The 12,397-nt window shown below is 34.6% G+C and overlaps 1 protein-coding gene across 6 annotated transcripts in view; it reads right to left on the reverse strand.

Annotated features, from left to right (window-relative positions):
* Window positions 1-12,397, reverse strand: part of ERBB4 (erb-b2 receptor tyrosine kinase 4) — a 1,287,830-nt gene that overhangs the window by 1,087,696 nt on the left and 187,737 nt on the right. The gene's annotated exons all lie outside the window — the stretch shown is intronic.

The following is a 12,397-nucleotide window of genomic DNA, read 5'->3' on the forward strand; positions in this document are numbered from 1 at the left end:
TATAATTTAGATATATATATATAATATTTTAAAATAGTTTCCTGTAGGAAGTTTTATTTCTAGGCTATAAAGATATTTGAGACAATTATTTTGAGTATTTCAAAGAGTTACAATAAATATTTCATTTCAATCTATGGATATTTTTCTACACTCTTACAATAACTTTTATAGTTCAATAGCTATCCATTTGGGTTTTCTGTACCAGTAAAATTTGGCGAATTCATGACTTAGAAATATTTAACTGAAATATCTAACTTTTAACAATATGCCAAAATAAAGGCTTAATAACTTGAAGTAGAAATAAGATAAATAAAGGAGCAATCAAATCAGCTGCAAATTTAAGAAAAAAAAAGATGAATAGGGCTTATAGTATATGCTTTTAGATCCACTATTATTCATTTTTTTTAAAATTTAGACATATACTGATATACACTTTCCCTTAGCAATCACAAGTATATTTTGATATGCTAAAAATTTACTTGAGCTTTTAAAAGATTAATAAAATCTTTGATTAATTAGTAAAGACAAAAAAATACAACTGTCACTTACTCTTATTTTAGGTGTATTTTTTTACCCTGACATTGATGTCAAATGCTCATAGATTCTGATGAATTACATAAATAGAAAACTTTATTTTACCAAAATAGAGAGGTAGTCATTGACAACACAATCTTTATGAACAAGAAAAGAATTCAATAGAAATGTTGAATAAAATTTGCAATACTGATCTCAGAGTAACAAGAATAAAACTTAAAACACAAATACAACTGTACACCTAAATTTTCCTATCATAAACAAAGCCATGTTTTTAAAAAGAGTCACAATTCAACTTAAAATTCTCAGTTAAAGTAACAGGTCTATTTCTAAAATAATGGAAATTTAAATACAGTGTATAATTGCCAAATATCATTTTTCTCCACTATATCTTTTCCCCCCATTTAGGCCATGATATAATTTATATGCCTATAAAACACATGATTTAAAACATGAAAATATCTCCCTGCTCACTGACTGCATACTATATATACTGGCTAAAAGACAACAGCAGATATTAAATTTAACATTTTGTTATAGATCTTATCATTATTAAAATAGCAGTCATGTATACTTTTATATAAGAGAAGGTAATGGTACCCCACTCCAGTACTCTTGCCTGGAGAATCCCATGGACAGAGGAGCCTGGTAGGCTGCAGTCCATGGGGTCACTTAGAGTAGGACACAACTGAGCAACTTTACTTTCACTTTTCACTTTCATGCATTGGAGAAGGAAATGGCAACCCACTCCAGTTTTTCTGCCTGGAGAATCCCAGGGACGGGGGAGCCTGGTGGGCTGCCGTCTATGGGGTCACCCAGAGTTGGACACGACTGAAGCGACTTAGCAGCAGCAGCAGCAGCATACTTTCATATGGGCTTCCCAGGTGGCACTAGCAGTAAAAGAACCTGCTGGCCAATTTAGGAGACAAAGGAGATGCAGGTTCAATCCTTAGGTTGGAAAGATACCCTGGAGGAGGGCATGGGAACCCCCTCCAGTATTCTTGCCTGGAGACTCCCACAGACAGAGAAGGCTACTGTACACAGGATCACGAAGAGTTGGATACAACTGACCACACATACACATACATATGTGTGTGTGTGTGTGTGTGTATTTATATATGTGCTACGTTGTGCTTAGTCACTGTGTAATATTACATTTATATGAGGTAATATTATACAATTTTTAATTTAAATATTGGTGAAAATATAGTTTTTAAAAACACATGTTTATAATCCTGTGATTAAACAGTACATGCAGACTTTTTTCAAAATTATACTATAAACTTGATTTATTTTCATCATCTCATTAAGACATTAAGGAAAAGATCATTTCTATAATACTAAATTTAGAATATGAAAATAAGAAGACTCTTGATATTTATTCCACTTCATTATCATTGATGACAAAACATAGTTAAATATATATGATATTAAAATAAATTTATATGCTGATATGAGCATTATTTTATTGAACTGTTAATATCTCGAAATGTAACACTCACATCTACCCAGAAACAATTCCAAATCCAACAATAGACTTAGATAAGAATATTGAAGCCAGCTACATATGTTAAAAAAAAAAAAGATAATTTACATTTGACAGTAAATACATCTAAGGCAACTGCATTTGTTGCTTTCTTAAAACATATAACCTTACATATTTATTGGAGAAGCAATAACTTAAAATATGTTAGATAATTCAATTTATATATGAATTTACACTGTAATTTACTTTTGTTGCAGTTTTACAATGCAAGGGTATAAAAATGTAACCTTGTCTATTTGACTAAATCAGTATATCAGTGGAGTAATATATCCCATTTGGCTGTCCAGAATAATTGATACTTTCATGTTTAAATAGTTATGTTGGCACCAAGTAAACAAAGGTGCAACTATCAAAACTTAAAAAAATAAATATTTAATTCCTCAATCATAGGATGTTACAAAACACAGTTCTTGACAGTTAGATCTTATTTTCTTTTCAACCTACTGTGCAGTATTATCACAACTAAACAAGCCTCTATACAGGTTTACATATAAATTTATGAAACTTTCAAAAACTACCAATTCATTTTTGCCCATAATTTCCACTATACCTTTGAACTTAATGATTCACAGATAACAAAGAGGTAATGGTACAAGAATCAAGGGGAGAAGTAATTGTTCAGTGTTAGAAGAGGAACCATGAAAACCATCTAGCTGGCACTGCAGAATGGCACAATTTCACATATCTTTACTAGACTGGACAGTTTACGGAAGAATCTATACTGAAAAAAATTCCCTTCAAACATAGAATACTGCCCATCTCAATATTGAGCTATAAACATTCTACTCTGGCTTTGTTGAGTAGTTCTAATATCTTCTGCAATTAGCAATTCTTTTGAATCAACTTAGCATACAGCCAGTTGATTGTTTGGGGAGAAGGGAGGAAAGGGAGATGGGAGAATACCAGGGAAGTGATTCAGAGCATGTATTGCCAAACATTTTACACTGTGCATGCTATGCTTTTCCAAGTTGTCCTGTGCCCAATTAGAACCTGATTTTTTTTCTTTCAAAAAAAAAATGAATTTCTGTCTAAAGCCCCTTGACTCCTACTCCTGCTAATAAAGAATTCTCAGTCAGCAATTTGCAAAGTAGGAAAGCCAGGGATAATGGAACTGGGCAGCCTTTACAAGCAAAACAAAACACCAAAGAGAGGGAATAAAAAGGCTGACAAACAATGTAAGCTCTCCCAATGGGTTCATACTTATTTCCTCCCCCTTTAAAATGTACCATAAAAAAAGCTGAATCAACTGTGACCATAATGATGCAAAGTTTTGATTATTATGGCAAATTATACCTTTGCTATTCAGGGGAGGGCAAAAAAGTTTTGTGGCTCATCAAAAGAAGCTGGGAATAAGAGCCAAGGCCACTGACACTTGTGGTGGCAGATTAAGCTGTGAGCAGACTCTAAATAAATTCCATTCTCCCCCATCCCCAAAATACACTATTCTGGCTATTAAGACTGACTTGCATTCTATGCATGCCAGTACACTATCCATTCAGGATCACTTATTTCAGTGGGAGACAGGGAGGGCAGTCTTCTGAATTAGGAAGCTGTAACAGATTAGTTTTGTGTGTGTGTGTGTGTAACAGACTGTTAACTATGAATGATTACAGTCTCTCCTTCAAATTTAAATAAATCACATATTTTTTGAAATAGTCAAAATCTTTGCAAGTGAAGAAAAAAAGAAAAATTTTGTGCTTGTTTTAATTTCTGAACCAGGAATTTGCCTTTCTGTCAGCAAGGATATATAACTAACATCATTCTTTGAGGATCACAAAATAAGGTTTGCAAAGACATATAATTAAATCACCCAAATCAAACTTTTCAAAGATATATAAGTTTATATAAGAATAAACTGTCCAAATTATCTTGTGAACTCTTTGATTTTCTTGATTAAATGAATCTTCTTTTTGTGCTGATAAGGTTTCTTAAAAGCTGTTTTGGAAAATGTATTCCAATTTAGAACAGAAATAAAAACAGATAAATCATAAGAGGGGAAAAACATGAAGCAAATAAATTGTAATAATTCAAAGAAAACCATAACAATTCTAAAATGAAATTATAGAAAAGGAAACAATATTAAGAACCATGAACTAAAATGTCATTAAAAATATTGACAATCTATTGCAAATCCAGCATTATCACTCAAACTGAATTAACTACAAGAAAAAAAAACTTCACATTTAAACTTAATTTTAATAAAAATAGTTCCTACACTATAAAAATTTTATGACATAAAAATTTTTAAAAAGTAAGCTCATATAGGAGACAGTTTTAGATGTATTAGTACAATTGTTTGTTCCATATTTATGATATTTAATGATATCCTTGGTTCATTTTCTACATGCTTTATATTTTTTCATCTACAAATCAAAATGTTTTCAAGCTAACTAGTACACAGGGAATAAAAGTATGTTCAAATTTATAAAAATTCATAAATAACTGTAGGTACATTTTGAGGATACTAGCTTCCTATTGACAAAAATTATCTTTACTCAGTTTCAGGAAGTGTGTCTAGAAGGCAAAAACATTGCCAATCACATCAGCCAAAGTAACAATGTAATTAAACACATGACAGGCAAAGCCTCCTCTAACCCAATGAAATGCCCTAAGTATGTATCTCAGGTCCTTCAGTGGCAGTGAGGCAAAGACGATGAGTATCTCAAGGTCCCAGCCTCCTAAGAGATATATTTGATTGGCAAAATCTGCTTTGAGATTATTTATGTCCTATTCACAGAATAAGAATAAAGTTGAAACAAGTATTAGAATATTCTTTCTGATGCTCATGATGGCTTATCAGATATAAACTATGATCATATTAAAAATCTTGACAGTTTTCACTTTGTGGTAAGGTAAGATTACAAATATTGTTTCCTTCAAACTACAGTAATGAATTAAAACCATGATTAGGTTATTATCCCAGCTTCATTGGACTGCTTATACAGCAAAGAGGATACAGAAATTATGGGGGGAAAAAAAGAATATTGACCTTGATCCACTTTATGGCACAAATGACCTCTTTCAATGTTAAGGATACAAAGTTTCTTTAGAGGGGAACTTGGGATCATGTGGTAGATGGATTCAATCAGACAGGTCTATAGCCACCACATGCCACACTGTTGAGCTCATGGAAATTGTTGTTATAAAAAAAATGAATGAGAACAGATTTCTGTTAACATTTCCAAGTGATTTTCTCATTAATGATATATATCTTTCTCAAAAGAATATCACCAGTAAAATGTCTGTATACATAACTCAGAACACTTGGTATCTTTTTGTTGTACATTATCAAATACTGCTTTTAAAACTCTCCCTGCTGTGAACAAAGCTTTATAGATTAAATCAGATGAATAAAAAAGGGCACATGAGGGGAACATATGTATACCTATGATTGACTCATATTGATGTCTGGCAGAAACCAACACAATACTGTAAAGCAATTATCCTTCAATTAAAAATAAACAAAATTTTTTAAAAGGGTATATATTCATTTAAAAAAAATTCACCCATTCTCTCTGCAAAAATTTACTTATTAAAAAAACCATTCTGCTGCTGCTAAGTCACTTCAGTCGTGTACGACTCTGTGTGACCCCACAGACGGCAGCCTACCAGGCTCCCTTGTCCCTGGGATTCTCAACACTGTAGTGGGTTGCCATTTCCTTCTCCAATGCATGAAACTGAAAAGTGAAAGTGAAGTTGCTCAGTCATGTCAGACGCTTAGCGACCCCCATGCGCTGAAGCCCACCAGGCTCCTCCGTCCATGGGGTTTTCCAGGCAAGAGTACTGCAGTGGGGTGCCACTGCCTAACCATTCAGTAGTATACTATTTTCATTAACACAGATTAATTACAGTTATATAAATTAATGAGATATCAGTAAATGGTCTCTGTAATACAGTGTACTGTGTTCCCTAAAAATTCCTATGTTCAATCCCTAACACCCAAGTTGACTGTATTTGGAGACAGGGCCCTTAAGGAAGTCATTAAATTTAAATGAGCTCATAGGGTAGGCCCTAATCCAGTAAGACCTGTGTCCTAATAGGAAGAGGAACAGACACAAGGGATCTCTGAATGTCAAATATAAGGAAATGGCCACATGTGGACCCAGTGGGAAGGCAAACACTTACAAGCCTAGGAGAGAAGCCTCCAAATAACACTTCGCTGACACTTGATTTTGGCTTTTTAGCCTCCACAAATGCAAGGGAATAAATTTCTGTCCTCCAAGCCACCAAGCCTATGATATTTTCTTACAGCAGCCCTCACAGACTAATTCAGTCTCCATAAACACTAGTTTTTCTCTTTAACTACTTAGAAATATAAAGTTGAGGAACTCATTTAATTCTTCTGAACTTCAGTTTCTTCACTTATAAAATAAGCCTAGGCTAACTAAGGGTTAGTAAATATAAGATACGCATGCCACCAGTTTTTGTTTCCTTGCCAACAGTAGACAAACTACTCCTGGTTAAACACATCAAATAACAAATTAATAAAATAATGATTAGCTGACTGAAAACTAAATTCAGAAGAGGCACTAGCCTAAAGAATGCCAAAAATCTAGTTATATTAAGTGCCTTTGGTAACTACTTGGAATTTTAAGAGAATTAATCATAAGACATATTGCCTCAAAGATAGTTTGTGGAAGTTATGAAAACTGATATATTCTCAGCTACATAAAGTACCTTGGGCCTTTCAAGGATGCTGATTTCATTGGAATTAATGGAAATTAAGAAAATGTTCAACATACTGGTGATACTATTTTAATTTTTACTTCTTACCACTTTAGGAATTTTACCTTCACCCTCTCAAACTCCAAGCCTTATTCATATTTTAATGCTCAGAGTTATGAAGCCATTTACACTTTTGTTAAAAACTTAACCCTTGGGCACTAATTGCCTTAAATACCAAAATGCATTTACATAGATTCAACCATAATGTCAATAGCAACAAGTCGTCAATATTTAGTTCTACTCATTCAAGTTCTGACTCTTTCATTGTTGCTGTTGTTACTAAGTCCTCAGTTCAGTTCAGTCATTCAGTTGTCTCCAAATCTTTGTGACCCCATGGACTGCAGCATGCCAGGCTTCCCTGTCCATCACCAACTCCCGGAGCTTGCTCAAATTCATGTGCATTGAGTCAGTGATGCCATCAGATATCTCGTCCTCTGTCATCCCTTCTCCTGCCTTCAAACTTTCCCAGCATCAGGAGCTTTTCAAATGAGTCAGTTCTTCACATCAGATGGCCAAAGTATTGGAGCTTCAGCTTCTGCATCAACCTTCCAATGAATATTCAGGACTAATTTCCTTTAGGATTGACTGATTTGATCCCCTTGCAGTTCAAGAAACTTTCAAGAGTCTTCTCCAACACCACAGTTCAAATGCATCAATTCTTCCACACTCAGCCTTCTTTATGGTCCAACTCTCACATCCATACATGACTACTGGAAAAACCATACCTTTGATTATAGGGATCTTTGTCAACAAAGTAATGCTTCTGCTTTTTAACACACAGTTTAGGTTGGTCATAGCTTTTATTCTAGGGAGCAAGTATCTTTTAATTTCATGGCTGTAGTCACTATCTGCAGTGATTTTTGGAGCCCAAGAATATAAAGTCTGTCACTGTTTCCATTACTTCCCCAACTATTTGCCATGACGTGATGGGACCAGATGCCATGATCTTCGTTTTTAGAATTTTGAGTTTTAAGCCAGCTTTTTTCACTTTTCTCTTTCACCTTCATCAAGAAGATCTTTAGTTCCTCTTCACTTTCTGTCATAAGGGTGGTGTCATTTGTGTACCTGAGATTACTGATATTTCCCCCAGTAATCTTGATTCCAGCTACCTTTCATCAAGCCCCACATTTTGCAAGATGTATTCTGCATATAAGTTAAATAAGCAGGGTGACAATATACAGCCTTGGCCTACTCCTTTCCCAATTTGGAACCAGTCTGGTGTTCCATGTCCAGTTCTAACTGTTGCTTCTTGACCTGAATACAGATTTCTCAGGAGGCAGTTAAGATGCTCTGATACCCCCATGTCTTTCATAATTTTCTGCAGTTTGCTGTGGTCTACAGAGTCAAAGTCTTTAGTGTAGTCAATGAAGCAGATTTTTTTTAGGAATGCTCTTGCTTTTTCTATGACCCAACAGATGCTGGTGATTTTCTCTCTTGTTCCTCAGCCTTTTCTAAACCCAGCTTGTACATCTGGAAGTTCTCGGTTCATATACTGTTGAAGTCTAGTTTGGAGGATTTTGAGCATGACCTTGCTCTCATGTGAAATGAGTACAATCATGTGGGAGTTTGAACATCCTTTGGCATTGCCTTTTTGGGGGATTTGCATTAAAACAGTCCTTTGGCCACTGCTGAATTTTTCAAATTTGCTGGCATATTGAGTGCAGCACTTTAACAGCATCATCTTTTAGGATTTGAAATACCTTTTATCAAATACCAAAAATTTCTACCTAAGAAAAATCACCCTCAAACTAAATATATCTAGTACCTAATTTTACTTTCCCCACATATCAATTTTTTTCTTAGCTTACTGTTGATGTAACAAGCACTATAATTTTAAAGATCACATGGTGACAAACAATATAAATTGGAGCTAGGGAAGCAGTAAAACATCTTATGCAAGTGCCAGGAGTTACTCAATGAAAGGTTGCTTCCTATGTGTGCCATCCTCTAGATTTGTACTGTCCAACCACAGTGAGAAAGGTGCTGATGGTTTTCTCCCATTTTTTGGTCCTTCCTTTTCTAATCTTCTCATCTACCATTTTCAGATCTATATAAATGCATTTCATTAGGTAACACTTTCATGTTTAAGCATCAGGAACAGTCCCCTTACTACTGTCTCATAAACTGAATTTAAATTCATTTGATAGCTTTTAAGGCCTTCAAAAATCCAACTATACTCTTCCTAGCTATCTAAATATATTCTCTGCTCTATGCAATCCAGTTTCTTTATTATCCCAAATACTTACAAACGTTCAAAACTGTTTTACTTTCTTATTCATTTTCCATTGACTACGTTCTGCTTCCTTCTAACTACATCATTTTTAATTAAATAAGTATAAATTTATCACCCACTGTGTATCATCTTTTATATTCAAATACAAATTCCACTGTATTCAGTTAGTTTTTCCTGAATACACTGGCACTCACTCATTTGTAATCATCATTGCAGATAATCTCAATAGCTATCCTTTTTGAAGTGTTTACTCTTGTCCACATGGCCCATTAGGCAATTTACATACATCTTTTCTGTTTTCTTCCCAACCCCTCTGTGGATTTATTTTATACTTTCTTTTCCACAAATAATAAACCTGAGGCTCAGAGCCCTCATAAAGCTTAGTCTAAACTATAGGAATTAGGATTAGATCTATACTGATTTCTGTGAGTCACTATTATTTAGTGTCCCTAATTAGATTCCAAGTGGTAGGAGGACAAAGAATATCACTTACTTTTTGTATCCCTCTAGTACTCAACACTGTGCTGAACATTTAAAAGGTCATCAATTACATTCAGTTGATTACTAAGTTAAATGTTCCAGGCTGGAACTTCAGGTTGCTCAGGCCATACAAGTGAGACTTTTCTACCATGAAAAGTCTTATTTGAGCTAAGATGCTCATTTTTTTAACTCCACTCAGTAAAAGAGAAAAAAAATTATTTAAAGAGATAAGGCATTATCTCTTTAAATACCTAAGCATTATCTCTTTAAACGCCCCCCCAAAAAAATGGTTTGTGTGAACAACAGGAAAATTTAAATTTAGTAGCAAGGTTGTTCTATTATGAATGTTTATCTACTTGAAAAATAAAATGGGAATAGTATATAAAATATTTTAAATTATATTGAATTTTTTCACTTTAAATCTTAAAGAATGCAATGCTGGCATAGACTAGAAGACATAGGCTTTCATTTACAGTACTGGAGAACCTGAAATGCGAAACCCAGATGGCAGCAGGCCAAGTATAACCGAGTCCTCCATCAACCAGTTCTACATCTCATATTCACTTTTTCCTTAACTAATGGTTAATATATTTATTATCCTATGGTTGAAAACAGGGAAACCTGAAATACAGAATAGTTAAGTCCTCTATTTTCTGTAAATAGCTACTTATGGCCCTTGCAGGCTCATGGACACAAATTTAAATTTATAGGCAGATTTCCATTAAGTTGCTTGAATTCTTCATAAAGAAAAATATGAATCTACAGCCCAACTGATTTGATTCAAGGTGTAGGACCTCTATTGACACTGAACAAAGAATTCCATGTTGAATGCTATACTGATCAGTTTCTTTGCCTAGCTTGTAAGGTCTGACATGAAAAAATGACTGATTACATCTCTGACCACCACTATAGTGACACATAGCTACCTGCAATTCTTAGTACACTGCGTCTTATTTTCTACTCCCAGGCTGTTGTACATACTCACCCCTTGATCAGAATAGACTTTTCACCCAATCATCTCTCAAGGTGAGTTTAACGTTGTACTAAATAGTAAAATAAAAACAAAAAGCAGTACCCTCTTATACTGTTGGTGGGAATGCAAACTAGTACAGCCACTATGGAGAACAGTGGGGAGATTATTTAAAAAACTGGAAATAGAACTGCCTTATGACCCAGCAATCCCACTGCTGGGCATACACACTGAGGAAACCAGAATTGAAAGAGACACGTGTACCCCAATGTTCATCACAGCACTGTTTATAACAGCCAGGACATGGAAGCAACCTAGATGTCCATCAGCAGATGAATGGATAAGAAAGCTGTGGTACATAGACACAGTGGAGTATTACTCAGCCATTAAAAAGAATACATTTGAATCAGTTCTAATGAGGTGGATGGAATTGGAGCCTATTATACACAGTGAAGTAAGCCAGAAAGAAAAACACCAATACAGTATACTAACACATATATATGGAATTTAGAAAGATGGTAACAATAACCCTGTATACGAGACAGCAAAAGAGACACTGATGTATAGAACAGTCTTTTGGACTCTGTGGGAGAGGGAGACGGTGGGATGATTTGGGAGAATGGCATTGAAATACGCATAATATCATATACGGAACGAGTCGCCAGTCCAGGTTTGATGCACGATACTGGATGCTTGGGGCTGGTGCACTGGGACGACCCAGAGGGATGGTATGGGGAGGGAGGAGGGAGGAGGGTTCAGGATGGGGAACACGTGTATACCTGTGGCGGGTTCATTTTGATATATAGCAAAACCAATACAATATTGTAAAGTTAAAAAATAAAATAAAAATAAATAATAAAAAGTAAAACAAAACAAAACCAAAAAAAAGCAGTAACTAATATTTAAAGTAGCAGAAGAGAGACTTCCCTGGCGGTCCAGTGGTTGAGAACGCACCTTCCAATGCAGGGGACCTGGGTTCTATCTCTTGTTGGGGAACTAAGATCCCCATGCTGCCAGGCAACTAAGGCCACATGCTGCACCTAGCGAAAGCCTGGGTACTATAATGAAGACTCAGCACAGCCGAAAAAAATAGGAGCAGAGGAAATCCCCAACGTTAATTCTATTGAAGCCTGGGCACTATAATGAAGACCCAGCACAGCCGAAAAAAATAGGAGCAGAGGAACTCCCCAACGTTAATTCTATTGAAGCCTGGGCACTATAATGAAGACCCAGCATAGCCAAAAAGAAACAGGAGCAGAGGAAATCCCCAAAGTTAATTCTATTGACACAACACTTTTGCACTTGAGAATTAAAGTGATATCAACTATAATGATGATAACTGATGATAATACTAAATAAAATTTATTAAGTGGTCAGTATATCATCATTCAGTTATTTTTTCTTATTTCCTTGGTCAAATTTTCTCAACTTTGAACATTTCTTCTTAGTTTTATTCATCTCCTTGATTGTCTCTGTGGCCCCATGTTTAGTACTGCATCAAAGTTTGACAATATTAACTGAAAATACTACAAAGCTGCCCTGCATGCTTATAGACTAATACATTGTCTATGTTATATTATATCCTAACATTATATTATCGTTATATTATATACTATGCGCTACCAGTATATTAGCTATTATAAAGTTCTGCACAGAAATACAGTAATATCTATTACCATTTATGAAATAATTTTGACACTAAAGTATTTAGAAGTAAAGATTTTAATTTCATTTTAAAAAAGAAAGTAGACGTTCTTAAATACTATAACATATTATTACAACCACAGATTGTTTTTTTCTCTTACAATTCTGAATATTTTATAATGTCACTACATTTATAGTGAGTAAAATTAAAGTCCACATTCATTTACTACTCAGCATCAGTAGTGAAAGTTTCAATTTTGTGAAT

The sequence above is a fragment of the Bos indicus x Bos taurus genome, chromosome 2, assembly GCF_003369695.1.
Source record: "Bos indicus x Bos taurus breed Angus x Brahman F1 hybrid chromosome 2, Bos_hybrid_MaternalHap_v2.0, whole genome shotgun sequence".
Classification (NCBI taxonomy): Eukaryota; Metazoa; Chordata; class Mammalia; order Artiodactyla; family Bovidae; genus Bos; species Bos indicus x Bos taurus.